Source organism: Salvelinus fontinalis, chromosome 11, assembly GCF_029448725.1.
Source record: "Salvelinus fontinalis isolate EN_2023a chromosome 11, ASM2944872v1, whole genome shotgun sequence".
Taxonomy (NCBI): domain Eukaryota; kingdom Metazoa; phylum Chordata; class Actinopteri; order Salmoniformes; family Salmonidae; genus Salvelinus; species Salvelinus fontinalis.
Genome location: NC_074675.1, coordinates 42,771,029 through 42,798,423, shown reverse-complemented (window position 1 = coordinate 42,798,423; position 27,395 = coordinate 42,771,029). Strand labels below are relative to the sequence as shown.

The following is a 27,395-nucleotide window of genomic DNA, read 5'->3' as shown; positions in this document are numbered from 1 at the left end:
GTAAGTCGTGCTCTCACTCACTGCGTCGAAAGCCCACCAAGAAGAAGAGAAGCATCCGTTTTTCTGAGGCAAATGCGGCTGCATACATCAACAGCCACAAGGTCAGACGGGCTGCACCGTTCGGCCTGCTCAGCCCGTCTTTGAGCCCGGCAGCCTGAGAAGCGTCGAGTTCTGTCACGCTGGCTGCTCTGCGACCCCATCACACACTGACATTTCTACAAGATGGGTCCGCTGAATTATGCGGAGGTGGCGACAGCGGCAGAAAAGGGCAGGAAGAAAATAAAGAAAAAAGCTCATTTCCAGGGTGTCTGCCTCGCACCTGAAACCACCAGCCACTAGCTTTCATCACAGCCATGTGCCGCTCGTGCAAAATGGCACGCAGGTAATGGGGGAACAATCAGTGTCGCCCGTCGCTCCGCTTTCGCTGCGGACGACCCCCTTTCTTCGGGGCAGAACGACACAGTGTCACCTCCGCGCCGGACCTTTCCCGAATGAATCCCAATTTGCCTGTTAAGCCTGAGCCACGAGAGGTGGGTGCATGTACCGCGCACGGGGTAATTGGCATTCTCAGCTGCATGCGTTTGTGCTTAGGTGATGCTGGGTAAACCATGGGCTACACACCAGCGGACGTTTGCCGGGCGCTAGTTTGAATACAGCCTCTTGTTGTTTTTGGAGCTAAAGTGAGGAGCAGGAAGCGGCCTGTGCCATCCCTAGCCCCGCTGTCGTGGAATGTCAGTCTGAAGGGCATTTGGTGTAAAGATCGTCTCAGGTGTCAAGCGGCCAATCATGCGGCTGCTCGAGGTCATTTGTACGGATGTATTGATCGCTACTGTGACCCCAGCTCTCTCCTTTAGCTATCGATCTGTCTCCATAGGGCCACATAAACACAAACAATGCCCACGCCACACTCAGGAATAGCCGCTGGGAACTACAGGCATCAATACAGCCATCCGAAGAAAAATAACAAGAATGGAAAATCCTCAATAGGACGGCTATGTATATGTATATGAAATAGTCATTGTGCTGGAGTGGCCGACTTTGGTGTCTGCCGAGGTCATCTTGAAGCGGGTCCATTTTGTATATTGGGATTCCATTAATGTCGCTGAGATTGTCAACATGAGAGTGTTCCGGGAATGACCGTAAGCCATCTTGGAGGGTTGCTGAGAACGAGGTGGTCCACACCCTACATGGAATACCCTCCCCGATATGCCTTCCTCTGCAGATCTCATATGACTTTTAGCATGTCACCTGGGACTATAAATCATGATTACTGCATTTACATGTTACCTGCGAACACCAAGGCTTTTCATTAAGGTAAAAGGGTTCTGAGGCAGGGCCCGGCAATGGGGTCGCCAGGATTAGGGTGCAGGGGGTGAGTGAAGAGGGGGTGTCAGGGATTTGGGTTGGGAGGGTTAATTACAATAACAATGAGGGCGGCCAACAACAACAAAAAATATCACACCGGCCAAGCTGCTGTCCCCATTTGTTTCAATAAGATAAATTGATTGCAATGTCCTCTGAGGCTATTTGCATAGCACACATTTACTGTGGTGTTCTGTCTCCCCCTCCTCTCCTACAACCCCTTAGTGTCTACTCACTCCACTTGCCGGGAGTCAGGACAATGTTCCATGGAGACACATCGATCTACTGGGGGAAGGCTGCGTGAGAACACACGTGTGCACATGTATGCAGACACATGCACGCAAAAGCAATGAATCCAAGGAACACCACCTTCAGTGCACGCAGACACATACACTCATGGACAAACACACCACCTTCAGCCTCTGCCCACACACACACACACACACACACACGCACACGCACACGCACACGCACACGCACACGCACACACACACACACACACACACACACACACACACACACACACACACACACACACACACACACACACATACTCAGCTCCCAGAGCACGTTGTGGTGATTTGAACACCTCACACCTCAGCACCTCAAAGAAAAGTCCTTGTTATTGGTCCAGGAATGACATGTGGTCACATTGAGTGACACACCCATGCGTCTACTAGGGGGCCCCAGGCACTTCGGCTAGGCTGGTGATTGATCATACTGGCCACTGGGTCTGTCTCAAAAGGGCATGCACAGTTTCGTTCTATTCCAGCACTGACACACCTGATTCAACTAATCAATTAATGACTAAGCCTTTGATTGGTTGGATTAGATGTCAGTGCTGGGACTGAACTAAAATGTGCACCCTCTGAAACACAGTACCACCAGCCATTGAAGTGGACAGTACATTTGAGCAGTTTAGCAGACACTCTTGTCCAGAGCAGCTTACATTAGCAAGCGCATAGATTTTCATACATATATATTTTTTCATACCAGTCCCCTATGGGAATTGAACCCACAACCCTGGCGTTGCAAGCCCCTACTATAATAACTGAGCCACACAGCAGAAACACCAATGGACACACTGCTGTTTTGCTACCGTGCCCTTCCACAACCATGTGACAACTGCTCCATCATGGCAACAGTGGTCGTCCTTGTTCGTCCGTCCATCCCCCTCACGGGCAAGGCTGCCTGGCAGGGTACTGCCCACCGGCCTCCAACAGAACCTCCAGCCATGGTGGCATCCATCTCTCCCACACACAGCCTCCATTCACCAGACCCACCTCGGAAATGACACACACACGCACACACACACACACACACACACACACACACACACACACACACACACACACACACACACTCCTTTCATCAGTATCAGTCACCGTCAGGGTAGATAGCGCCGGCCGTCACAGGAATGAGTGACGACTGGGCTCTTTACCTGAGGCACTGCATGACAATAGGCCTCACCACGATAGATAGAGTGCCGAACCTGCCTCCCACAGCCTATATAGAACACTCTCAAGCAGAGGCTAGTGTACGATGCCCTTTCAACCAATGACAGGCTTGTTTACTAAACCTAGTGCCTTCAGAAAGTATTTACGTCCCTTGACTTTTTCCACATTATGTTGTGTTACAACCTGAATATCAAATGGATTTAATTGAGATTTTGTGTCACTGATCTACACACAATACCCCATAATGCTAGAGCTGAAATGTCTTGACTCAATAAGTATTCCACCTTTTTGTAATGGAAGCCTAAATAAGTTCAAGATAAACAATTTGATTAACAAGTCACAAAATAAGTTGCATGGACATTATTTCTTAAATGACTACCCCATCACTACAGAAATACAGGCAACCTTCCTAACTAAGTTGCCGGAGAGAAAGGAAACCGCTCAGAGATTTCACCATGAGGCCAGTGGTGATTAAAACAGTCACAGAGTTGAATGGCTGTGATAGGAGATAACTGTGGATGGATTAACAACAGTGTAGTTACTCCACAATACTAACCTCAATGACAGAGTGAAAAGAAGGAAGCCTGTACAGAATACAAAATATTCCAAAACATCCATCCTGTTTGTAATAAGGAACTAAAATAATACTGAAAAAAATGTGGCAAAGTCATTAATAACTTTTTCCCTGAATACAAAGCGTTACGTTTGGGGCAAATCCAACACATCACTGAGTACCACTCTTCATATTTTCAAGCATGTCATTGGAAAGTACTAGGGAGTTTTTTATGATAAAATATGCTAAGCACAGGCAAAATCTTAGAGAAAAAACGTGGTTTGGTCTGCTTTCCAACAGACACTGGGAGATGAATTCACCCTTCAGCAGAACAATAACCTAAAACACAAGGCCACATATACACTGGAATTGCTTACCAAGATGACATTGAATGTTCGTGAGTGGCCTAGCTGTGATTTTGACTTCAATTGGCTTGAAAATCTATGGCAAGACTAAAAAATTGTTGTCTAGCAAGGATCAGCAACCAACTTGACAGAGTTTGAAGATTTGTTTTAGGAATAATGGGCAAATATTGTACAATCCAGATGTGCAAAGCTCTTAGATACTTACCCAGAAATACACACAGCTGATTCTACCCTGTATTGACTCATGGGGTTGAATACTTATCTAATAAATATATTTTTGTGTTTTATTTTCCATTACTTTTCCATTACTAAATGTTGGAATTGTTCTTCCACTTTGACATAACATTGTATTTTGTGTAGATGGTTGACAAAGTGCTTTTAAATAAATTTTAATACCACTTTGTAACACAACAAAATGTGGAAAAAGTAAAGTGGTGTGAATTGAGACACGGTGTCACGCCCTGACCTTAGAGAGCTTTTTGTGTCTCTGTTTTGGGTTTGGTCAGGGCGTGATTTGGGTGGGCATTCTATGTTCTTTAGTTCTATTATTTGTATTTCTATGTTTTGCCTGGGTATGGCTCTCAATCAGGGACAGCTGTCTATCCTTGTCTCTGATTGGGAACCATACCTAGGTAGCCCTCTTACCCTCCTTTCAGTGTGGGAGGTTGTCTTTGTTTGTGGCACTATAGCCTTAAGCTTCACGGTCGTTTTTGTATTGCTTTTGTTGGCGTCACCTTAATAAAAGGAATATGTACGCTCACCACGCTGCGCTTTGGTCTCCTCCTTTTGACGGCCGTGACACATGGATTGTGTATGTGTGCCATTCAGAGGGTGAATGGGCAAGACAAAAGGTTGAAGTGCCTTTGAACAGGGACTGGTAGTAGGTGCAAGGCGCACCAGTTTGAGTGTGTCAAGAACTGCAACGCTGCTGGCTTTTTCGCCCTCAACAGTTTCCTGTGTGTATCAAGAACGGTCCACCTTTTCACTTAGGTCCCCCTTCCAGCATTGGGGAACATCCCACGCCCTGACAAGTTATAAATAGCTCTCTCAGGTATGCAATGACTGACATGACAAGAGGAAAACTGATAGATGCACTACCCAACTTCAGAAATTGCACCTTGTGAAGTCTACCATTACAACTTTCAAAAGTAAGTTAAAATTCGGACTGAGTTCCCCTAGGGGGTGCGCCCCACAGTTTGGGAACCACTGGTGTATATTGTCCTCACATCTATGCAATAAACATGTGCTGTATGGTCAAGTCTTGGGCCAAGTCTCCCTTGAAAAGTCTATTCTAGAAGAGTTCTATTCATATAAGAATGATCACACAGTATCCAACATGTTTCAAGTCAGTGCACCGTACACAACAGACTGGTGGAGTTTTTGCGTTCATTGGAGCGGCACAGGAAGGTTGTTTCCGAGCGATGCACTAACAAAAATCTGTTCTCTAAACAAAAGGGCTGCTGGAATAACAATTGCCATGAATCTAATCCCGTTGTTATTGAGGTTCCGGGGGTGGCGTCTTTCAGCGACTACCGTGTGATGACAGTTGTCTTCGAGCAACACTTCAAGTGGCCATTGTTGCGTTTTTAAATTGAATTGGGAACATACATTCTAAAATGAATTGGCTACCCAAGGTATAGGGCTTGGTCTCCTCGGAGTGACGCTCTAAAATCCCTCTTAATTGCGCCCCGTTCAGTTCAATTCAAATGGTTTGTACACAACATAAAGAAGGGGGCTGTAGAAGCCCCCTTGAGATAGAAGCTGAAAAACAGCTTCTATCTCAAGGCCATCCGACTGTTAAACAGCCACCACTAACATTGAGTGGCTGCTGCCAACATACTGACTCAACTCCAGCCACTTTAATAATGTAAAAATGTATGAAAAAATGTATCACTAGGCACTTTAAACAATGCCACTTCATATAATGTTTACATACCCTACATTACTCATCTCATATGTATATACTGTACTCTATACCATCTACTGCATCTTGCCATCTTGATGTAATGTATCACTAGCCACTTTAAACAATGCCACTTTTATATGTTTACATACCCTACATTACTCATCTCATATGTATATACTGTACTCTATACCATCTACTGCATCTTGCCTATGCCGTTCTGTACAATCACTCATTCATATATTTTGATGTACATATTCTTAATTCCTTTACACTTGTGGGTATAAGGTAGTTGCTGTGAAATTGTTAGGTTAGATTACTTGTTGGTTATTACTGCATTGGCGGAACTAGAAGCACAAGCATTTTGCTACACTTGTATTAACGTCTGCTAACCATGTGTATGTAACAAATAAAATTTGTTTGATTTGTAAGGAGTTTGGGGAGTGGTGGGCCTTCTGTGTAAGTCACTCCTGTGTGTGTGTGTGTGTGTGTGTGTGTGTGTGTGTGTGTGTGTGTGTGTGTGGGGGGGGGGGGGGGGGTGTGTGTGTGTGTGTGTGTGTGTGTGTGTGTGTGTGTGTGTGTGTGTGTGTGTGTGTGTGTGTGTGTGTGTGTGTGTGTGTGTGTGCGCGTGTGCCTTTTTCCTTTTTTTTCTATTTTCTTTTCTCTCCATCCTCTCCTCCCATTGGCCATAACTACATATGAGGAAACCAAGGTCCAGACCTCGGTCATTTCTTGTAGTAAAAAAAGTATTATACATATGCTGTACGTCAGTCAGGTGGCTAGCTTCGTGCAGAGACTATTGCAGAAACGTTGAAGGGCTCTGGTTAGTATTACTCAGCCAGCTAGAAGGATGAAGTAAGAAGCTAACGTTAAACAGAGCCTACCTCAGCAGCAGCAAAAAAATCAGCTCCTAAATTCTCATAATACCTTTGCTTTACGGAGAGTAGGTTACTGAGACAGACGGTGATGTGGCGCTTAGTAGTGAGGCTGAGGCAGGCTGCAATGCATGCGGGAGAAAGCAGAGGAGACAGAAAGAGCTAGCGAGCAGAGAGAGAGGTTAGGATGGTGGTTCCCAAACTTGAGAAAATCTGTACTAATCTTATCAAGGAACTGGATTTTTTTTCAGTATGAACATCTGGAGATTGGCCTATCTTCCCTATAGGCCTAGTCCTGCATTAAAATGCAATCAAAATGTAGACAATATAGTTGTAAAAATGTCATATGTTTTGTTTGTATGGGTGGTTGTTCGTCTTATCCATTACCCACCTTTTTTTTACCAATACATTACTGATATTAATACAGAATCATAAGTAATATTTGAATAATTCATGTGAATGTGATAATACGATCATCTGTGTCCGTTTTTGCGGAGCTTGATTAGTAATGCCTAGGAATACGAACGTGAGCGTTATGCAATTCGAGAAAAGCGATATCTATATTAATGGTTTTATACGATACGTCATTACAACTGATTGAACAGTCGCTGATGCTACGTGTCAGTGGGAATCATTTCTCACATTTCATCCCGTTTTCGGGGTATAACATTACAGTCGTGTAGCTAATAGGCTATGTGCTTGAATGAACCTACAGCAGCCAAGGTGATGATGATGCCCCCCCCTTCCCCTCCTCCAGACCTCACTAAAACTCAAACCCTGGTTACGGCTCTGTCTCCTCCCTGTGATGTCTGAGGGCCAAGGGAGTTTGATTTACCTTCATACACCTGTTCTACAATGCTAGTGCCCCACCCAACACACACATGCACATACATTCACAGACAAAAAAACACACACAGACAGATACACACAAACACACACAAACAATACAAGCCCCCAAAAAGCCAGCCAATGCATAAAGCCCATTTGATTGTAGCGTTGAACTCCACCTGATCCGCTATTTATTACCGGTATCACTTGGAAAAACTCCAACAGCCAAACACCTGAAGGGGGTTATTCCTCATGTTAGTGGGGTTCAATGCCGTCTAGCTGACAGGCAGAAACTGACGCAGACACACGTTTCGCCGCTCACAACAACAGTACCTTTATCCAATTAAAGAACTGCAAGCTTGTTTGCTGAAGTGTGAATGGTTAAATTACTAATATCACCCAGGTAATTATTGTTACAGTTCTCCGCCCCCCCCCCCCCCCTCGGGAAGGTTTGCATTGCGTCAGAAAGCAATGTTCACACAACAGTCCAGCGTTGGGTTTTGGCGCCAACGGATAATGATTATGCTAATCCAAACAAAATGAATGCTGTTTTACATTTGGCGGAAATCCGCTGTAAACTCGTGACCTTACTAACCTCCCTAATCCTTGACTGTATACCCACGATAAGGGGCTTACACACCCTAACACACACCCCCATGTCCCTTTTTCTCAGGGCACCCCCCCCCCCCCCCTCACCCAAAACACCTGAAGATCCGTATGCAAAGTCACAGAGCAATTAAACATAATTAACACCTGTTTGATCAATGAAAGTTGAGCTAACGAGCTTTGAGCGAACAGTCTGATCGGTATTAAGTGGTGAGATTAAAAAGCCATCCCATAGGTCAGGTCAGCGGTGTTCATTTGAATGCATTATTACAAGGGCCTAGATAACTCTCTCATTAGCCACACTCCAACCCTGAGTGACAACGTGGAGGAGAGGGGAGCATGTCGTACAACACTTAGAGCTAATTAGTGTTAGCGAGACAGTGGCACATTGTTGCTCCCCACCACCCCCTCACCTCCCTGCTCTCTCACTAGCGAGATGATGGTGGACGGAGGCATCTCCGTATACTTAGCACTGATACCGTTTGGCGTGAGGCTAAGGAGGCAGCATTCGACGGGGATTACTGAAACTGTATGTTTTAGGGTGATTTTAGGATGATTATGGGGCTTGTTTTATAAAGTTTTATTGACCATTTTGGTCGGGATAATTTATGTTTTTGTGGAAATGGTTAGATATTGTTTTGGGCTGTTGTGGTTGTTAAATTGGTGAGAGTCAATGACAAGGGTGTTTCAGATTTTGTCTCTGTCTTTGTTGACATTTTCCAAGGGAGTCAGTTTGCATACTAGCACAACAATAGTGTATATTTCTCTCTTTGCTACTCCTGGTATCATCACATCAGAATATATTCACTTCTTATTTCAAGCTGGTTACAGTTGTCCCGGTGTGATACACCCACACACACACACACACACACACACACACACACACACACACACACACACACACACACACACACACACACACACACACACACACACACACACACACACACACACACACACACACACACACACACACACACACACACACTCACTCTCTCTCTCCCCTGTGGTTTCCGCCATGATTGAGGTGGCTCATTGGCCAACAACACATACCAACAAGCTCTCACAGTCTCACTACAGAGTTAGACGTTCATCCATGTTCTCTAAACGTCAAACTTCGAAATTTCTCCAAACGTCGAATTTCTATGTGTTTTTGTTGCTCCTGATGCTCGGTATCGTTCCATTTCTACAAACGTCACATTTGGAAGTTGAGGGTTAAGTTTAGGCACTCATTGGGAAGGGTTCAGGTAAGGGTTAAGGGAAGGGTTCAGGACAAAATAGATCACACAACCTTCTGATCCAGAGTCATGGGATTACACCGATCTACCATCCCCGTCCACAACGCCCTAGCAAAACCCAAGCCTACTTGATGGTAATAATGCTCGCTGTTGGCCCTTGTGGCCGGTTATCTAAGGCATTTCCCGACTTCTTCAGACATGGATAGACGTCCAAATGCGACATCAAATTGAACGACCTGGCTGACACATACAGGCGGTTTCTCTCTCACCCTGCTAGGCCTACCTACAGCACCCACACGCCCTGAATACCAATCTCCTTACACGTTGTCCGCTGTGCTCTCAGGAGCGGCCGAATATACTATTAGCGTGACATTTTTCAAAGGGTCTGAGAACCCCTGTCACGGAAAGCCGTCATACACGGGAAAAGTTGGGCTTGAACAGTCGTTGGCGACGTCATTTCCTGTTTCTCAGGGTGGACCACAAAGAAAATTATGAATAGTTTGTTATTATTACATTTTTTACATTTTTCTCACATGCATACTAGCGTTTTTTGAAACAATGTTGTTGATTTTCAAAACTCAAAACATTAAATGCATTTGTCAAAATGTAGTTGCCTTCTCAAAACATAAATACAATCAGCAGAACTATATTATACCATGACATCATTATACCATTATACCATCAAAATTGCTAATACATGTATCAAAGCGAACACTACTGCCTGCAAAAAGATTAATGCAAGCATGCTTATCGCTTGAGTGCAAGCAGAAAAAAACAAAGTTAGTCTGTGTTTTAAAAATCCCAGTAGATCAATACATTTTTTTTTGCAGTCACTAATTCATGATGATCAAAATTAGAAGTCCAACTATCCAAAGGTGCAGAATTATGGGCAATGCATATTTTACCAAACAATTTCATATACATCAAATCAAATATTATTCCTGACAAAAAAATGCCATTAATTAATCGGTATCATCACGTATTTAATACAAAGGTTGGTTTGCTCATAGTTTTGTAGACTTTCCATTGGCACACATCAACACAATCCACAATAGAAATAAGGAAAGGTGAATTAATACAATGGAGGAACACAACTGATATGAATGTATAGGCCTTATGTATGTTATGTATGTTATGTAGAAGTAACACAGCTTAATTCTCTGCACCACTGCATGTCCGCAATATTGTAAAAAAGCATAACAATTAGACAGCCCCCCATTGCCTAGATCTTGCAACATATTGTGTACATGGTATGACACTGATGGGATGATTTAGAATGTTGTGCAGGGGGATTAACTGATTTCCGGAAACAGTGAACACAATTTCACACGTTTCTCTTCTGATGAAAACAACGTGTTAGTATTATGTGAACAAAACACTTAGCAGTGAATTTTGTATTCACACATTACATTTGTATTTAATGTTTTGCAAAGGGCGGTCTGAGACAAGGTTGCCCAAACTCGGTCCTGGGGCCCACCCTGGGTGCACGTGTTGGTTGTTTGGGAAACCCTGGTCTAAGATATGCAAGTCAGGTACTAAGGCAAGAAAACGATCAGAAGCTCTATAAATGTATTTGAGCATCATTGCTGTTCTGCTATAGATATGTTTCAACACAGATCCCAAAATTGCTTGTATGCGGTTGAGATCATCTGTAATTTCTGTGTAATTTAGTTCTCTGCATGGCTAGCACTAATTCCGGTTCCTGTCTTCGAGGCAGAAGCATTCGTCCCTCAATCTTGTCTCATCCCCAAATTCAAGAATCAATGTCGAGGCTATCCAAAGCACTTTTTAACTCCGATGTCACGCTTCTTACGACGTGGACAAAAGTAGCTGTGGAGCTCTGAAAGAGCGAGTAACGCCACCTAAAAGCATTTACCCCCCCCCCCCCCTTCACCACCACAGAAATGGCTTCCAGCTCAAAGAAGAGGGGAATATCGAGGTTGTGATGAGGAGAAGTGGGGGGAAAATAACACAGTACTTCTACATTTCTTCTTCAGTGTTTGGCATGATTATACATTCCCAGCTAAATGTCTGGCGAAATAGGTCAATGGGATTTATAAAGTTTGGGCTGTTTCTTTCTTTCTTTCTTTCTTCTCCTCTCTTGTCAACGGAGACTGAGCAATATGATTAGAATGAGGGAAAGAGATGAGCTCTGTTGAGAAAGAGAGGGGGGAGAGAGAGGGTGAAAGAGAAAGTGAGACAGGAAAGATAGACAGAGGCATACATATACATATGAGAGAGAGGGAGAGAGGGTGAAAGAGAAACTTCTCCTCTGTCACTTTCTGATTGGTTGAGAGAGAGACTGAGATAAGACCAAGGATGTGAGAGAGGAAGAAATGGGGAGATACATTGAAGCTATCAGTTCAGTACACAAGAGGTACATCTCTTTATCTTGACATTAAAGAAACAATTTCATTACACCATTTCTCCCGGGAATATGCATATGAGGGCAATCAGTAAATAGAAAAGGTAATTATTTTCTAGAAGTCAGCGCCTCTGTACCTGTATATGTCAAGACATCAAACTCAGACATTTTTACATAATTTATTATGGAGATACTAGTTAATTAGCAGCTAAATTATTCAGATATTTATATTCGGTAAATTAGTTCTCTGGCCGTTGAATATTTTATAGGGCCTGTCAAAATATAACAAGTTAAGTTTGGTCAAATACAAATGTGCCTCCCTTGCTAGTTTGAGAATGTTCATCGGCACAAATCTCCATCGGCGACTGTGATTGAATGTTACAATTAAACGTCCTAATTCAGAATCAATCTATATCTATCTATATACATGATATATTTGCGGCTTAATTGGAAAGCACGTTTGGAAACGGCTTCCTGAGCGACTTTCTGCATCACAGCCTAATCAGAATAAATTCCCCCTGTAATGAATTAAAGTTGAATATTCGTGGGGCTTAATAAAATAGGCTGTAACAGTGAATTATTTAAATGTTAATTAATGTTTCAGCATTCAAACCTGCAATAGGCACATATTATCCCATCCAGACTATCACAAAAGGCCAATCTTGCTGCTCGTTAGGCGCAGTACTAACTTCTCCTTATATTTCATGCAATCAATTCCGGAGCAGTTATCTCATCCATACTGCTCCCTAGCTAGTGACATGGAAAGATGAATCAATCAGTAATGAGAGACACGGGCTGGGAAATTACTCATCCAGTCCAATCTGGAATTTCAAGCAAAAATGACGTACTTTGACAAGCATAAATCATAGGGAAATAACTCAACATATTTTGTTTAACCTCCAATTTGATACTTGAAATAATCACTTTATTATTGTGTTTACCGAATTGAATGTGTGCAAAATGCGTTTTGGGAGTTGGTAGGACTATAGGTTGCACAGTTTTGTATGATCCTAACTGAATTGTATTATTGATATGTCATAAAATGATGTTTTCCACACTTTATCTCTACCCTCGATGACATCATAGGGGGTAATTTTCTTATAACCTTTTCATCTTATCCTTTGACTGGAGAAAGTAGAACAATGCTGTTTTCACATATGAAGACATTGGTATGGTGCTGGAGAGAATAATTATGGTGCTTTAAAAAAGTAGTGAAGTACCCCTTTACCATACTTATATTCTGCTCTTAAAGGTCCAATGCAGCCATTTTTATCTCAATATCAAATCATTTCTGGGTAACAATGAAGTACTTTACTGTTATTACTGCATTGTCGGAACTAGAAGCACAAGCATTTCGCTACACTCGCATTAACATCTGCTAACCATGTGTATGTGACAAATAACATTTGATTTGATTTGATTTATTGTTTTCAATTGAAATGGTCAAAAAGAAATAAAAATTGCTTCTTAGCAAAGAGCAATTTCTCAAGAAAGAATTTTGCTACGACTTATATGGGAGTGGTCTGAGTGTGGAGGGGAAAACTGATAACTAGCTGTTATTGGCAGAGAGGTTTGGAACTCTCTTTCTTATTTGTCTATTTACTAATTTACCATCTGATGTCACCAGGCAGGCGAAAACTCCATCCCACCAAAAACAGCCTGAAATTTCAGGCGGTCTTTTCAACAGCTCTTACACTAAAAGGGCATTATTATAATTTTGACAATTTCACAGTATTATTCCAACCTCATAGTGTGGAAATATATAAAACACAGGAAATCGCGTTTCTGACTTCACTGGGCCTTTAATGTTGTTATTCACTCTGTAAAATAAGCGGCAAACTTGAATTAACTTTAAAGCATTTATTTTCTGGGCCAAATGTTTTCAAGTCAGGTTAGAGAAGTGGTGTAAAAGATTGTTAAATCTTACATATATTAAAAAAACCTGCGTAGAAATATTCACTGCTGGTTTCAAATACATTATTGATGGCAGCACAATAGGTTGTTATTCATCACAGACAAAAGAGAAATTCATTCTGCTTGACTTAGAGGAGGGCCACGGAGGCATTTTTCACATCTGTTGAAGACAATCTGCATAGCCGACGATACGTCATGCCACAATATGCTTATTAATGCAAACAACAAAGTCGCATAATTCATAATAAAATTATGCTTCCCTTCATACTGGGGCATAAATATTTATATTTTATATTCATCTTATTTGTATGCAAAATATATCATAACGACAGATATGGTTTAGGGAGTTATGGATAGATGGTTTGTGATCATTTTATATGGGTTCTAAACACCTTATTGTGTGATGCCACATTGTGTTCATAATCACTTAATTTCGCAACAAAGCTGTAGTTCTATTTAGTTCCACACAGTGGCAGTGTAAGACAACAAAAATATCCTCCAACGTTCACTCGTATCCAAGTTGAGTGAAAGGAACATATTTTAATGCTTTAATAACAAAACAACAAATACATCCACTTATGTAGTTGAAAATAACAAGTAAATATAATTTAATTTGAATAATTTCAGGGTTAAGAAAATATTCAATTTTATACCACCTTCTTACGATACTAACACCATACAACCGAGGCTGTTCAATTGTCAATGCCCACTCAAACTTAAGTGAGCAATTTCATTAATTTATCAGATAAAAGTTGTCCCTCCCCTAAGTTTCCCGTCAAAATATGTAGCTGCATGACATGCCATTCAGTGGTGTTTTGCAATGGCTTGCCCATAGAAAGACCAGCCTCGGCTATGCAGGTTCTACAGTCCATTGTACACAGTCCATACATTAAATGAAGCCAGAATGAACCACACTATGTACATAGAGTCAACACGTGACTTGAGGGAGGATTTTCACCTTGTTCTCTGGGTAGTTTCTCACCGTCGGGAGTTTGTACAGCTGCGGGGCACGTACACAAATGCCACCCTGGTTTTCTGGTGGCAGGATGACATCTGTTGTTCAGCATGGCTGTTGAAAGGAGTTTTATCCACACTGACAAGCTCATAATACAGTACATCTATTTGGATGTGTTTTAATACCTTTTATTGAATGGCATTGATGGCTTTTGAATTCAATAGAATGGAAAGATGAGATGGTAAAACAGGGGCACAACCAAAACTACAGGTCAGGGTTGACGTACAGTACACACTATTGTTCACAAAGGAACGTTTGTATGGAAAGGATTCAGAAGGACACACAAAGGATGTTCCAGTCAAGACCACAAGGGTATGAAGTAAATATTTACATTCCTTACTTTTAGCACAGAAAACGGGTGGAGAGAGAAATAGGGACAAAGCAGCATTCAAATCAAACAAAGATGGTAAAGGAGCATATGCTACAGATAAAAACACGTTTAGGAGCGTACAGTATGTCAAAGGAACCATCTGAGACTGAGAGCAGGGGTGTATTGTTTACGCTGATTCTGTTGAAAAAACGCTTTGCCACAGAAACCGTTTACTGCGAACGGAAAAAGTTTAGCAACGAAAACGAGAGTTTCTATTGGTCCCGCCCTGTTTTGTTCCGTTTGCTAGCGTTTGGTTCTGAAACGGTAAACCGTTTCCATTGCAAGACATAATGAATACACCCCAGGTTGACTGTCATTTGGGCATTACAAAGGGAGACTGACGATACACGTCACATCTCAAGTCTCTTAGTGACTATCTTTCCTTGCATCACCTGAAAGGATTTAAGAAGTGAGCAAGCCCACCAATAGACCTAGGACTTTTTTGGGTAACTTTATTACTGTCAAGTTCCTTTCAGAAAAGTCATTCTCCATTGAGATGCAGCCATTGCATCTGTCCCTTTTAACTGTGTCGGAGGCTACCATTCAGTAGTCCTGTCCCTGAGTCTTTATGCCGTAGCACTGCAGTCCTGTCCTTGAGTCTATAGACCACAGCACTGCAGTCCTGTCCCTGAGTCTAAAGACCACAGCACTGCAGTCCTGTCCCTGAGTCTATAGACCACAGCACTGTAGTCCTGTCCCTGAGTCTATAGGCCACAGCACTGCAGTCCTGTCCCTGAGTCTAAAGACCACAGCACTGCAGTCCTGTCCCTGAGTCTATAGGCCACAGCACTGCAGTCCTGTCTCTGAGTCTATAGATCACAGCTCTGTAGTCCTGTCCCTGAGTCTATAGACCACAGCACTGCAGTCCTGTCCCTGAGTCTATAGACCACAGCACTGTAGTCCTGTCCCTGAGTCTATAGACCACAGCACTGTAGTCCTGTCCCTGAGTCTATAGACCACAGCACTGTAGTCCTGTACCTGAGTCTATAGACCACAGCACTGTAGTCCTGTCCCTGAGTCTATAGACCACAGCACTGTAGTCCTGTACCTGAGTCTATAGACCACAGCACTGCAGTCCTGTCCCTGAGTCTATAGACCACAGCACTGTAGTCCTGTCTCTGAGTCTATAGAACACAGGACTATTTCATCTGACTACTGTCTAATAAACCAGAAGTATCATAATTCTTCCCAATGTTTGGATCCTTTAAGAGAGCTGTCTGACTTTACCTCAGCCCCCAATGGGCGGATCCTTTACCTCAGCCCCCTATGGGCAGATCCTTTACCTCAGCTCCCTATGGGCGGATCCTTTACCTCAGCCCCCTATGGGCGGATCCTTTACCTCAGCCCCCTATGGGCGCATCCTTTACCTCAGCCCCCTATGGGCAGATCCTTTACCTCAGCTCCCTATGGGCGGATCCTTTACCTCAGCCCCCTATGGGCGGATCCTTTACCTCAGCTCCCTATGGGCGGATCCTTTACCTCAGTTCCCTATGGGCGGATCCTTTACCTCAGCTCCCTATGGGCGGATCCTTTACCTCAGCCCCCTATGGGCGGATACTTTACCTCAGCTCCCTATGGACGGATACTTTACCTCAGCCCCCTATGGGCAGATACTTTACCTCAGCTCCCTATGGGCGGATACTTTACCTCAGCCCCCTATGGGCGGATCCTTTACCTCAGCCCCCTATGGGCGGATCCTTTACCTCAGCTCCCTATCCTTTACCTCAGCTCCCTATGGGCGGATCCTTTACCTCAGCCCCCTATGGGCGGATCCTTTACCTCAGTTCCCTATGGGCGGATCCTTTACCTCAGCTCCCTATGGGCGGATCCTTTACCTCAGCCCCCTATGGGCGGATACTTTACCTCAGCTCCCTATGGACGGATACTTTACCTCAGCTCCCTATCCTTTACCTCAGCTCCCTATGGGCGGATCCTTTACCTCAGCTCCCTATGGACGGATACTTTACCTCAGCTCCCTATGGGCGGATACTTTACCTCAGCTCCCTATCCTTTACCTCAGCTCCCTATGGGCGGATCCTTTACCTCAGCTCCCTATGGACGGATACTTTACCTCAGCCCCCTATGGGCGGATACTTTACCTCAGCCCCCTATGGACGGATCCTTTACCTCAGCCCCCTATTGGCGGATCCTTTACCTCAGCCCCCTATGGGCAGATCCTTTACCTCAGCTCCCTATGGGCGGATACTTTACCTCAGCTCCCTATGGGCGGATCCTTTACCTCAGCTCCCTATCCTTTACCTCAGCCCCCTATGGGCGTATCCTTTACCTCAGCTCCCTATGGTGCGGATACTTTACCTCAGCCCCCTATGGTGCGGATACTTTACCTCAGCTCCCTATGGGTGGATCTTTTACCTAAGCCCCCTATGGACGGATACTTTACCTCAGCTCCCTATGGACGGATCCTTTACCTCAGCCCCCTATGGGCGGAACCTTTACCTCAGCTCCCTATGGGCGGATCCTTTACCTCAGCTCCCTATGGACGGATACTTTACCTCAGCTCCCTATGGACGGATACTTTACCTCAGCTCCCTATGGGCGGATCCTTTACCTCAGCCCCCTATGGACGGATACTTTACCTCAGCTCCCTATCCTTTACCTCAGCCCCCTATGGGCGTATCCTTTACCTCAGCTCCCTATGGTGCGGATACTTTACCTCAGCCCCCTATGGTGCGGATACTTTACCTCAGCTCCCTATGGGCGGATCCTTTACCTCAGCCCCCTATGGGCGTATCCTTTACCTCAGCTCCCTATGATGCGGATACTTTACCTCAGCCCCCTATGGTGCGGATACTTTACCTCAGCTCCCTATGGGCGGATCCTTTACCTCAGCTCCCTATGGACGGATACTTTACCTCAGCTCCCTATGGGTGGATCCTTTACCTCAGCTCCCTATGGGCGGATCCTTTACCTCAGCTCCCTATCCTTTACCTCAGCTCCCTATGGGCGGATACTTTACCTCAGCTCCCTATCCTTTACCTCAGCTCCCTATGGACGGATACTTTACCTCAGCCCCCTATGGGCGGATACTTTACCTCAGCTCCCTATCCTTCACCTCAGCTCCCTATGGGCGGATCCTTTACCTCAGCTCCCTATCCTTTACCTCAGCTCCCTATGGGCGGATCCTTTACCTCAGCTCCCTATGGACGGATCCTTTACCTCAGCCCCCTATGGGCGGATCCTTTACCTCAGCTCCCTATGGGCGGATACTTTACCTCAGCTCCCTATGGACGGATCGTTTATATTTTACGATAAGAACAAATCTGACGATGCCTTTTACCATTGAAGCTGAAAAGGACCGCTTCCCCTGTATATGTACAGTACGGTATGTACCCAGACTTTTCCACTGCCACTGAATAGCACAGTGAACAAACCTTGAGCAGAAGTGCACAATTTGCTTACATTTGGTTGGTAAATGTTTTTCCATTCAAATCTTTGTCCTCGTCCTGCACATTTGAATGTGCGTAAATCTCTTCCCTCATAATGTACTGACTTCCCAGTAACCCCTGCGCGTAATCTCTGATTCACTGTTTGTAAATACAAATCTGCATTAGACTATGTGATCATTCATACCTGGGTATGGGCTCCTGTCTGGCGCCACTCCCTACCCAGGCCCAGTAGGATTTTCTCTTAGTGTTACATCAAGCGCTCACTCAACTCTAACCCTCCACCGGGCACAATGAGTGGCATTGTGTATTTTATTTTACCATGAGGGCTGTATAGGATCTCAAAAAACCCTCATCTTAGCCATATAGGGGCCTTGCAGGTTGAGATATAAGATTACACACACACACATTCAAACACACACAAAAAGATGCAGACACACACTCCTCTGTAGACTTGTGCCCCCGACCAACCCTGCATTGGCAACAACAGCTTGGCCTGGATGGCTTACAGCTGGCTCCATACTCTGTGTAGGGAATTCTCCATCCTCCTCTACCCTCCAAAAACCCTTTGTACAGATTGACTGGGAATTGGGCAGGATATAATACAAATTTGCATTCACTTGAATAAACATAACACTCTTTGGCCGGGTCCTTGCAGTTCTATGCCAAAGTCAGGGAAGAAATCAGACAAAATCACTTTCTTGCGAAGGGAGCCGAATGAGCTTAGCACTGTTTTACTAAACATTTTCAGGGTTGACAGAGAAAAGTGGTGAGAAGGAACGTCTTAAAGACTTCACAACTATAATGTGTTTCAGATGGGCTTCAAATCAAAATGGCATGAAGGAACACTGCAATGGGCCAAGCTTGGTTATACTTGATTAGAACAGACTATTGAGCAAAAAATAGCTTTTATTGGCTGATTTTCTCTGTGCCCATTGGCTGTTTAGTTATTTGTCCTGGTCTGAGATCTGTAGTTGGATGATCCCGGAGTACCCCCTTCCTTCTAGTCGAGAAAGGTCCATGTGGAACAGGCCGAAGCAAACCCGTCGGCCCATTCAAAGTTATCCAGGAAGGACCAGGTGAAGTAACCTAGCACGTCAACACCATCCTCTCTGAGATCTAGAACACAGAGACAAACAACAAGTTAATAACAGATGGCGCTATACTTATTAAATACGTGACAATGCACATAAAGGGCTAATCTGAAAAGACTTTCTTTGCACGTTACAAAAGAACAAGATCCCGTTGTATTATGATAGCCATAGTCTCTCTCTCTCTCAACCTTTCTCTGTTGGCGTGAAATAGCCTACATACCTAAGACAGCGGAGCAGGATCATCAAATTGGAATCAGGTGACTCAGCCTCCTTAGTTTCTGGATCTTGCATATATACTAGGATTTTATGTGCAAAGCAACCTTTCAGAGGTTTAAATAGTACAAGAAGCAACTGGTCAAATTGAATTTCAGGAGAAAGTAACATTCTAAAATGATAGATTCTCCATAATATGTAGTACCTCTATTGTGGCCTGCTGTGGTCATTACCTCTGGCTACTCCCTGGATGATGTCCTGGTAAAACCCACAGTGCTGGATGTCTTCCATGTCCACTGGCCCCACCTGGGAGAAGCCATTTTCTGTGATGTAGACCGCAGGGTTATTGAATGTGTCCTGTGAAAAGTGGTAGCTATCATTGTCTAACAAGGCCTGAGTTCACAAATGACAGTCAAACAACACAGTGTGTGTGTGTGTGTGTGTGTGTGCGTGTGTGCGTGTGTGCGTGTGTGTGTGTGTGTGTCCTTTGCAATGTTACAGTACTCCACTCATGCTAATGGAAAGTGACAACCAGCAAGAGAAGGAAATTGCTCATTCTCAAATAGTGTTCACCTGAAGCAATCAATGTGACACAATTCGATGTGACAACTGTAATGGATGTTCAATCTGTTTACTGTGCAAAAAAATAAACAATAGCACGCAACTCTATTAATGTTAATTGCTTTCTCCTCACTCAAGGTTTGGCTCAATTTAATTGGCTCAAGGCAGGTGATTCAATTCATGAATTTAATAACTCTCATGGAAAATCACAGGAAATGATCGATTCTCAAACTTCAATTTATCCTTTGAATTGACTGCTTTTAAATGGAGCTGATGTGGGTTGGTGGAAGCTGTGAAGTGGACATTTTGAAAAGTATTTTCAAAGTATTGGAACAGGGCCCTTGTCCTCTTTACCCCTAATGTACTTCAGCAGTTTCCTCAGGTCGTCAGGAACCACATCCAGCCATGACACCCCACACACCGGCCAGGACGGGTCCACCAACCCCTCTGCCTCTTGGTCACTCTTCAATCCCAAAACTCCATAGGCTCCACCCTCCATGACGTCTAGTAGTTCAACGCAAAGATGTCAGCCTTAGCAAAAATAATAGGCTCGTCCTTGGAGAACCTGGACAGTCTAGATCCTTCGTAACCCAGTCCTTTGCATTTGACCTCAAAACTAGACCTCATCACTTCTTGGTCGTCCCCGGTCACAAACACGGGCCAGGCGAACCAGCCTACGGAAAAGGCGTGGTAGCGTTCAGTAGCAGCTGTGTCATCAGGGCTGGCCGGGTCCAACAGTTCAGCCCAGTTTTTTTGCCCTGTAGAAGCCACTGTAGCTGTGGGAACATAGCATGTTGTGGACCAACAGGTTGTCAGCCATCCCTGGTTATTTTATCCCCCGGGGCAAAGATGCCATCCTCGTGACCCAGTTTAGCGCACAGGTATGGCTCGTTTGACGTGATCCACAGTTTCAAAAGCAGAAGCGGGCGTAGCTGTCAAATACAGCCGCCATCTCAGGTGATTTCCAATCTCCCTGGCCCTGGAGAGCTTGTGGCAGGTCAAAGTGGTACAAACCATAGGCAACACGTCACTAGCCAGCAAGTCATGGATCACTTTGTGAGACACGTAGCATAGTAGTGAATCATGGCTATCAAGGCCAAATGAGGCTTAAAGCAGGGACCCTACACTTACAAGACAAGCAGACAACAGACTGTGCCAAAAGGACTATATTACTATATTATTACACAATAATAACATATGATATGTATTTTTTCAGCATATTATATGCCATAGCCATTTACCACAAATAAATACTGAAGGAATTCTGAATAACCAATACACAGACTCAAGGTAAGTCTTCAAGATGGATCCCCTGAGTAAGGCTACCTTTTTTATGAACGTGTTGTGTTGTCCCGGCCGGTAGCAGGCGGGGCCAGGGCAGAGACAGGTGATTGTGGGTCAGGCCTATCTGGCAGATACACTTCAGGTCCTCTCCCCAGAGCTCATAGCTGTTACAGGGGTTAGTGCTATCCGGGATCTTTGGGACGTCTCTACCCTAAACCCTAACCTTAACCCCTACCCTAATTTGAACCATAATCCTTACCTAACCCTAACCTTAACCATACCTTAACCATTTTAAATGTAAACTTCAGTGGGGTAGGGAAGTCCCAACGAATCCCGGATAGCATGGAGCCTGTTAAGGTGACGTCTCCACTCTAGTCCTCCAACACTAGTCTGGCCCCCTCATGACAGAGTGTGTCTCAAATGTTTGGTCCATTGTTATCTGCGTCCCAGCCCCCTACAAGGATTCACTTCATAGCAGTATAGACCAGATATAGTATTATTGTTTTACGAAAGAAAAATATGCAGCTTACAACTCCTTAAAGTAGCTATTGTATATAAACTACCGTGAGTCTATATAGATTAATTTGAGCCAGTTTGATACAGCAGGAAAATAATCCTGCAGGAACAGGAAATGTGAATTATTAGGTGGATTATAAGTAGCCCTTTACACTCGTACCCATATATGGGTTGAAAATGGCAGATTTGGGCACTACTAAGTGCTTCAATTGGAACGTACAGTAATATCCTATATATGATGTCAGAGCTCTGGCTCTGCGCTTTACATCGCTGTATGACTGACAGCGGTTCTGAACTTGAGCACAGTGCGTGACAAGAAGTTGCCCTCATCCATCCCGGTAATTGGGCAACTTTTGCAAATGTTTTGTTGTCTGAGTTAGGGAAATGCTGTAAATTAAGATGACTCATTGAGGATTGTAATAAAAGGTCTACAACGTTGATGTCATACAAGCAAGCCAAACACCTGTGAGTCCAGATGTGCACTCCAAATCATAATTCATGTAATATACAGTGTCAACGTTTATAATCACTATGTTTGATGTACAGTTACAAGATGACATGTCCCGAGTGGCGCAGCGGTCTAAAGCACTGCATCTCAGTGCTAGAGATGTCACTACAGACCTGGTTCGAGTCCAGGCTGTATCTCAACTGGTTGTGATTGGGAGTCCCATAGTGCGGAGCACAATTGGCCCAGTGTCGTCCGGGTTAGGGTTTGACCGGGGTAGGACGTCATTGTAAGTAAGACTTTGTTCGTAACTGACTTACCAGTTAAATAAAATATATATATATAAAATTCCCTGGGATGTTCTGAACAGAATGAGCCTATGTTTGTTTATTGTGGAGAAAATTTGCCGCAGCACACGCACCTGAATGCACCCATGACTCCTATCTATGCGCACCTAAATTACAGTTTGTTTCTCTGAATTTACTTGTGAAAGCCTAACACTGTACAGTACGATCGTATTTTAGAACTTAGCTAGTCATGTTGGCAATAGAACAAGCTTTCAAGTCATGCCCACCCGACCCAGATTGCGATTTATAATGGACCGTTTTTGGACTGAGTAAACAACCAACGTAATTGTGTAATGGCGGGGATGCAGGGTAGTGTTCCAAGCGAATCAACTACAAGTGTGCTTCTTCTAGTTGCTCAAAGGCACAGCTAGGATAGCTGAAGACTTAGTTGAACACTGTTCTTTTAGTCATAAAAGGGCATTAAATTAGCTTAGGAACTGTGCACACTTTGGAGAGGTATGTGGCCACTTGGAGACACCAGTTAATCCTCTCACTCAAACCTTTGTAATATTTTTGTCTTATGTTGTACCTACCCCACATTTTCCAGGAATCGTCTTATCATGTTACTGCATGCATCCAGAGTATTTTCAGATTTCGTTATCAAGAAATGGGGTTTAAAGTACAGTACATTTAAAATGCACATAAAATCAACAGTGGATTCAGTCTTGTCTCAGGCAGGTGAACTGTTCTGTACACACCTTTTTGAACCTCAAATACGCTACACATTTTAAATGTCCTTCATTGCAGGAAAGTTCTCCTGCAACATGGTGATGAAATTAACATCATACATCTGCTGCTCAAACAAAACTTCCTTTATGTTTCAATTATTAGGCAAATATCCAGACATGATGCACTGGCTGAGGGAAACAGTCAGTCCCGTTTTGCATTGGCCCAAGGCCGGCTCCAGGCATTAGCGACATAAGCACTTTTGGGCCCCAGTCCCAAATATATACAACACCAGTCAAATGTTTGGACACACCTACTCATTCATGGGTTTTTCTTTATTTTTATTATTTTCTATATTCCAGAATAGTAGTGAAGACATCAAAACAATGAAATAACACATATGGAATCATGTAGTAATCAAAAAAGTGTTAAACAAATCAAAATATATTTTATATTTGAGATGATTCAAATAGCCACCCTTTGCCTTGATGACAGCTTTGCACACTCTTGGCATTCTCCTAACCAGCTTCACCTAGAATGCTTTTGCAAAAGTCTTGAAGGAGTTCCCACATATCCTGAGCACTTGTTTGCTGCTTTTACTTCACTCTGCGGTCCAACTCATCCAAAACCATCTCAATTTGGTTGAGGTCGGGGGATTGTGGAGGCCAGGCCATCTGATGCAGCACTCCATCACTCTCCTTCTTGGTCAAATAGCCCTAACACAGCCTGGAGGTGTGTTGTGTCATTGTCCTTTTGAAAACAAATGATAGTCCCACTATGTGCAAACAAGATGGGATGGCGTATCGCTGCAGAATGCTGTGTGCCTCAAATTCTAAATAAATCCCTGACAGTGTCACCAGCAAAGCACCATCACACCTCCTCCTCCATGCTTCACGGTGGGAACCACAAATGCAGAGCTTATCCATTCACCTACTCCGCCTCTCACAAAGACACAGCGGTTGGAACCAAAAATCGCCAATTTGGACTCATCAGACCAAAGGACAGATTTTCACCAGTCTAATGTCCATTGCTAATGTTTCTTGGCCCAAGCAAGTCTCTTCTTATTATTGATGTCCTTCAGTAGTGGTTTCTTTGCAGCAATGCAACCATGAAGGCCTGATTCATGCAGTCTCCTGTGAATAGTTGATGTTGAGATGTGTTTGTTACTTGAACTCTGTGAAGCATTTATTTGGGCTGCAATTTCTGAGGCTGGTAACTCTAATGAACTTATCCTCTGCAGCAGAGGAAACTCTGGGTCTTCCTTTCCTGTTGTGGTCCTCATGAGAGCCAGTTTAATCATAGCTGCACTTGAAGAAACTTTCAAAGTTCTTGAAATCTTCCGGATTGACTGACCTTCATGTCTTAAAGTAATGATAGACTGTCGTTTCTCTTTGCTTATTTGAGCTGTTGTTGCCATAATATGGACTTGGTCTTTTACCAAATAGGGTTATCTTCTGTATACCACCTCTACCTTGTCACAACACAACTGATTGGCTCAAACGCATTAAGAAAGAAAGAAATTCCACAAATGAACCTTTAACAAGGCACACCTGTTAATTTAAATGCATTCCAGGTGACTACCTCATGAAGCTGGTTGAGAGAATGCCACTAGTGTGCAAATCTGTCATCAAGGCAAAGGGTTGCTACTTTGAAAAATAAAAAATCTATTTTGATTCGTTTAACACTTTTTTGGTTACTACATGATGTGTGTGTTATTTCATAGTCACTATTATTCTACATGTATAAAATTGTAAAAATGAAGAAAAAGCCTTGAATGAGTATGAGTGTCCAATCTTTTGACTGGTACTATATATATATAGTAACTCAGTCAGGGTCTTAACTTACTGTTGAGAGTTAGAATAGTAGAACACACAAGGCGCACGTTCGAGATTTGGTTGTGCATCAGTAATTTTTCTCTTTTGTCAGTCACTGACAGTCAATCAATTAGCCATGTCAGCTAAAAAAAATGTACCAACCGGGCACATGTCAAGGGGCCCTAACACCCCATTGATTTTGTTAGGCACTCTCACGCAGATATCATTAACATGGCATAAGTCATGGCAAAATGTGTAGAATTGTAGGAAATTAGCTTTAAAACTGCAAAAATGTCTCTCCACCCCATGGCTTAATCGGTAGAATTGCAGGAAATTAGCTTTAAAATGAATACATTTTCTCTCCCTGCCCGATGGCTAAATTTTTAGAGCTGCAGAAAACTTTATTTAAAACTGCAAAAATAATTATCTAGCCCATGGTAAAATGAGTAGAATTGCATGAAATTTGTTATAAAATTGCAAAATTCTCTCCGCCCCACGGCAAAATGTGTAGAACTGCAGAAAGCATGCTTAAAACGGCTCTATTTTCTCTAAACCCAATGGCCAAATGTGTAGAATTGCTGTAAATTAACTTTAAAACATACATTTTTGCTTGCTTGATGGGGAGGCTCCCCAAACAAATCTAGTTTAGGGCCCCCAAAAGCTAAAGCCGTCCCTGCTGTAGCCTATAGGTTGTCAGCAGTTGTGTAGGCTACTTCTTGCACTTGGCCAGAGAATCTCATCGCGGGGACGCATGAAGAAATTATCACGTGGACAGTTTGACTACCGCCGGCGCCACATAAACTATTGTTACATACCCTCGATTTGATAAGGGAATGTTGCCGCGCCCCATGCAAAGTTCGGGAACATGGTTTCAGTATCGTTCTATGCAAACAATTCCATGCAGTGCTGTTGGTTCTATTTGCCTACATGTAAAAAAGTCAATTATCTTGTCAAATATTGAATTGTCAAGCAAGTAAGAATTGGTACGTAGACTCGGAGCTCTTCACTCTTCCTTGTTCACGATCGATGACGTGAGCTAGCGCTGGACAAATTTTATTTGGAGGCTACAAGAAAGATGTAGACTAGTAAAAAAAGGATAGTGGTTAGATGAGGCTAATGTAGGCATATGTATCTGTGAACCTGCACATTGCTCATTAATCACTTGTTACCTGTCCTGCACCCTGGCTGAATTCGATTTTTTAAATAATATTTTCATAAATGCATGAAGTTATATTTTACTTCACAAATGTGCTCATATGAGTTAATTTATTAAAAAAATAACCCAGAGAATGAAATGACATCTTGAATCTTTGGCATGTGACTAGTCCTGTGCGCTTTATTGGGAGATTACAATCTACTAATCAAATTACCAGTCAATGCTAGCCATTACAGACATTCATTGGACTATAGTGACAATTTGCATAGTGTAATATAGTGTAATATAATAGAGATCAATCTTGCATCTGGAGAAATATCTTAATTTATTAATTTTACATTAGTCATATAACATTATTTCATGGATTTGGTGTATTATGTAACCTTATTTTGGTCTCTTTTTAGTCAATATTGAAGGCCACCCAAAATAAACCGCCCCTCTAAATAACTTTCATTGTGTCATCCTAAAGTAATCCTTGTTTTTTCTTCATGAAGAAGGAAAATCTATTACTACAATGACTGTGGTCCGTATGTTTGCACACAGCCTTCTTTTAGTGGACGTCAAAGCCCTGTGCGATCCTGAAATGAAGACTAATGGAAGTAAAAGCTGTGCAGCCCCTGGGTATGAAGTTTCCTGAGATGACTGAGAGGTTACGCTGCTTGTCTGTCAGTCACTCTTCTAAAACCAAGCTGCTCAATTGACCTGAACATAGCAAATATGAGGAAAGACGGACGGACGGACAGCGTCTGGCAACCCAACTCTACTAAAATGTATTTATTTAGTTTCTATGGGCCCTTACATGTCAATAGTGTTATACAAGGGTATTGTAGTACTGCATATTTGAATTATTGTATGGTCTCTTCCTGTCTGACTGACTCTGGCTTTTCATGGCGATTGCCCATTACAAAGCTAGCCTGAACTTGTTTGAGAAGTGAAAAGAGGGCTTTGTGTGAAGGTACCTAGGAAGAGAGGAGATACTGGACGCAATAAAAGAGAGAAGGGGTGCATTGCAACGGGTTACTTTAATCACATTTCAAAATGAAA

The 27,395-nt window shown here is 43.3% G+C and overlaps 1 pseudogene; it reads right to left on the bottom strand.

Annotated features, from left to right (window-relative positions):
• Positions 1-19,134: 19,134 nt before the first annotated feature.
• Positions 19,135-22,257, bottom strand: LOC129864729 (cytosolic beta-glucosidase-like; annotated as a pseudogene).
• Between the last annotated feature and the right edge of the window lie 5,138 nt (positions 22,258-27,395).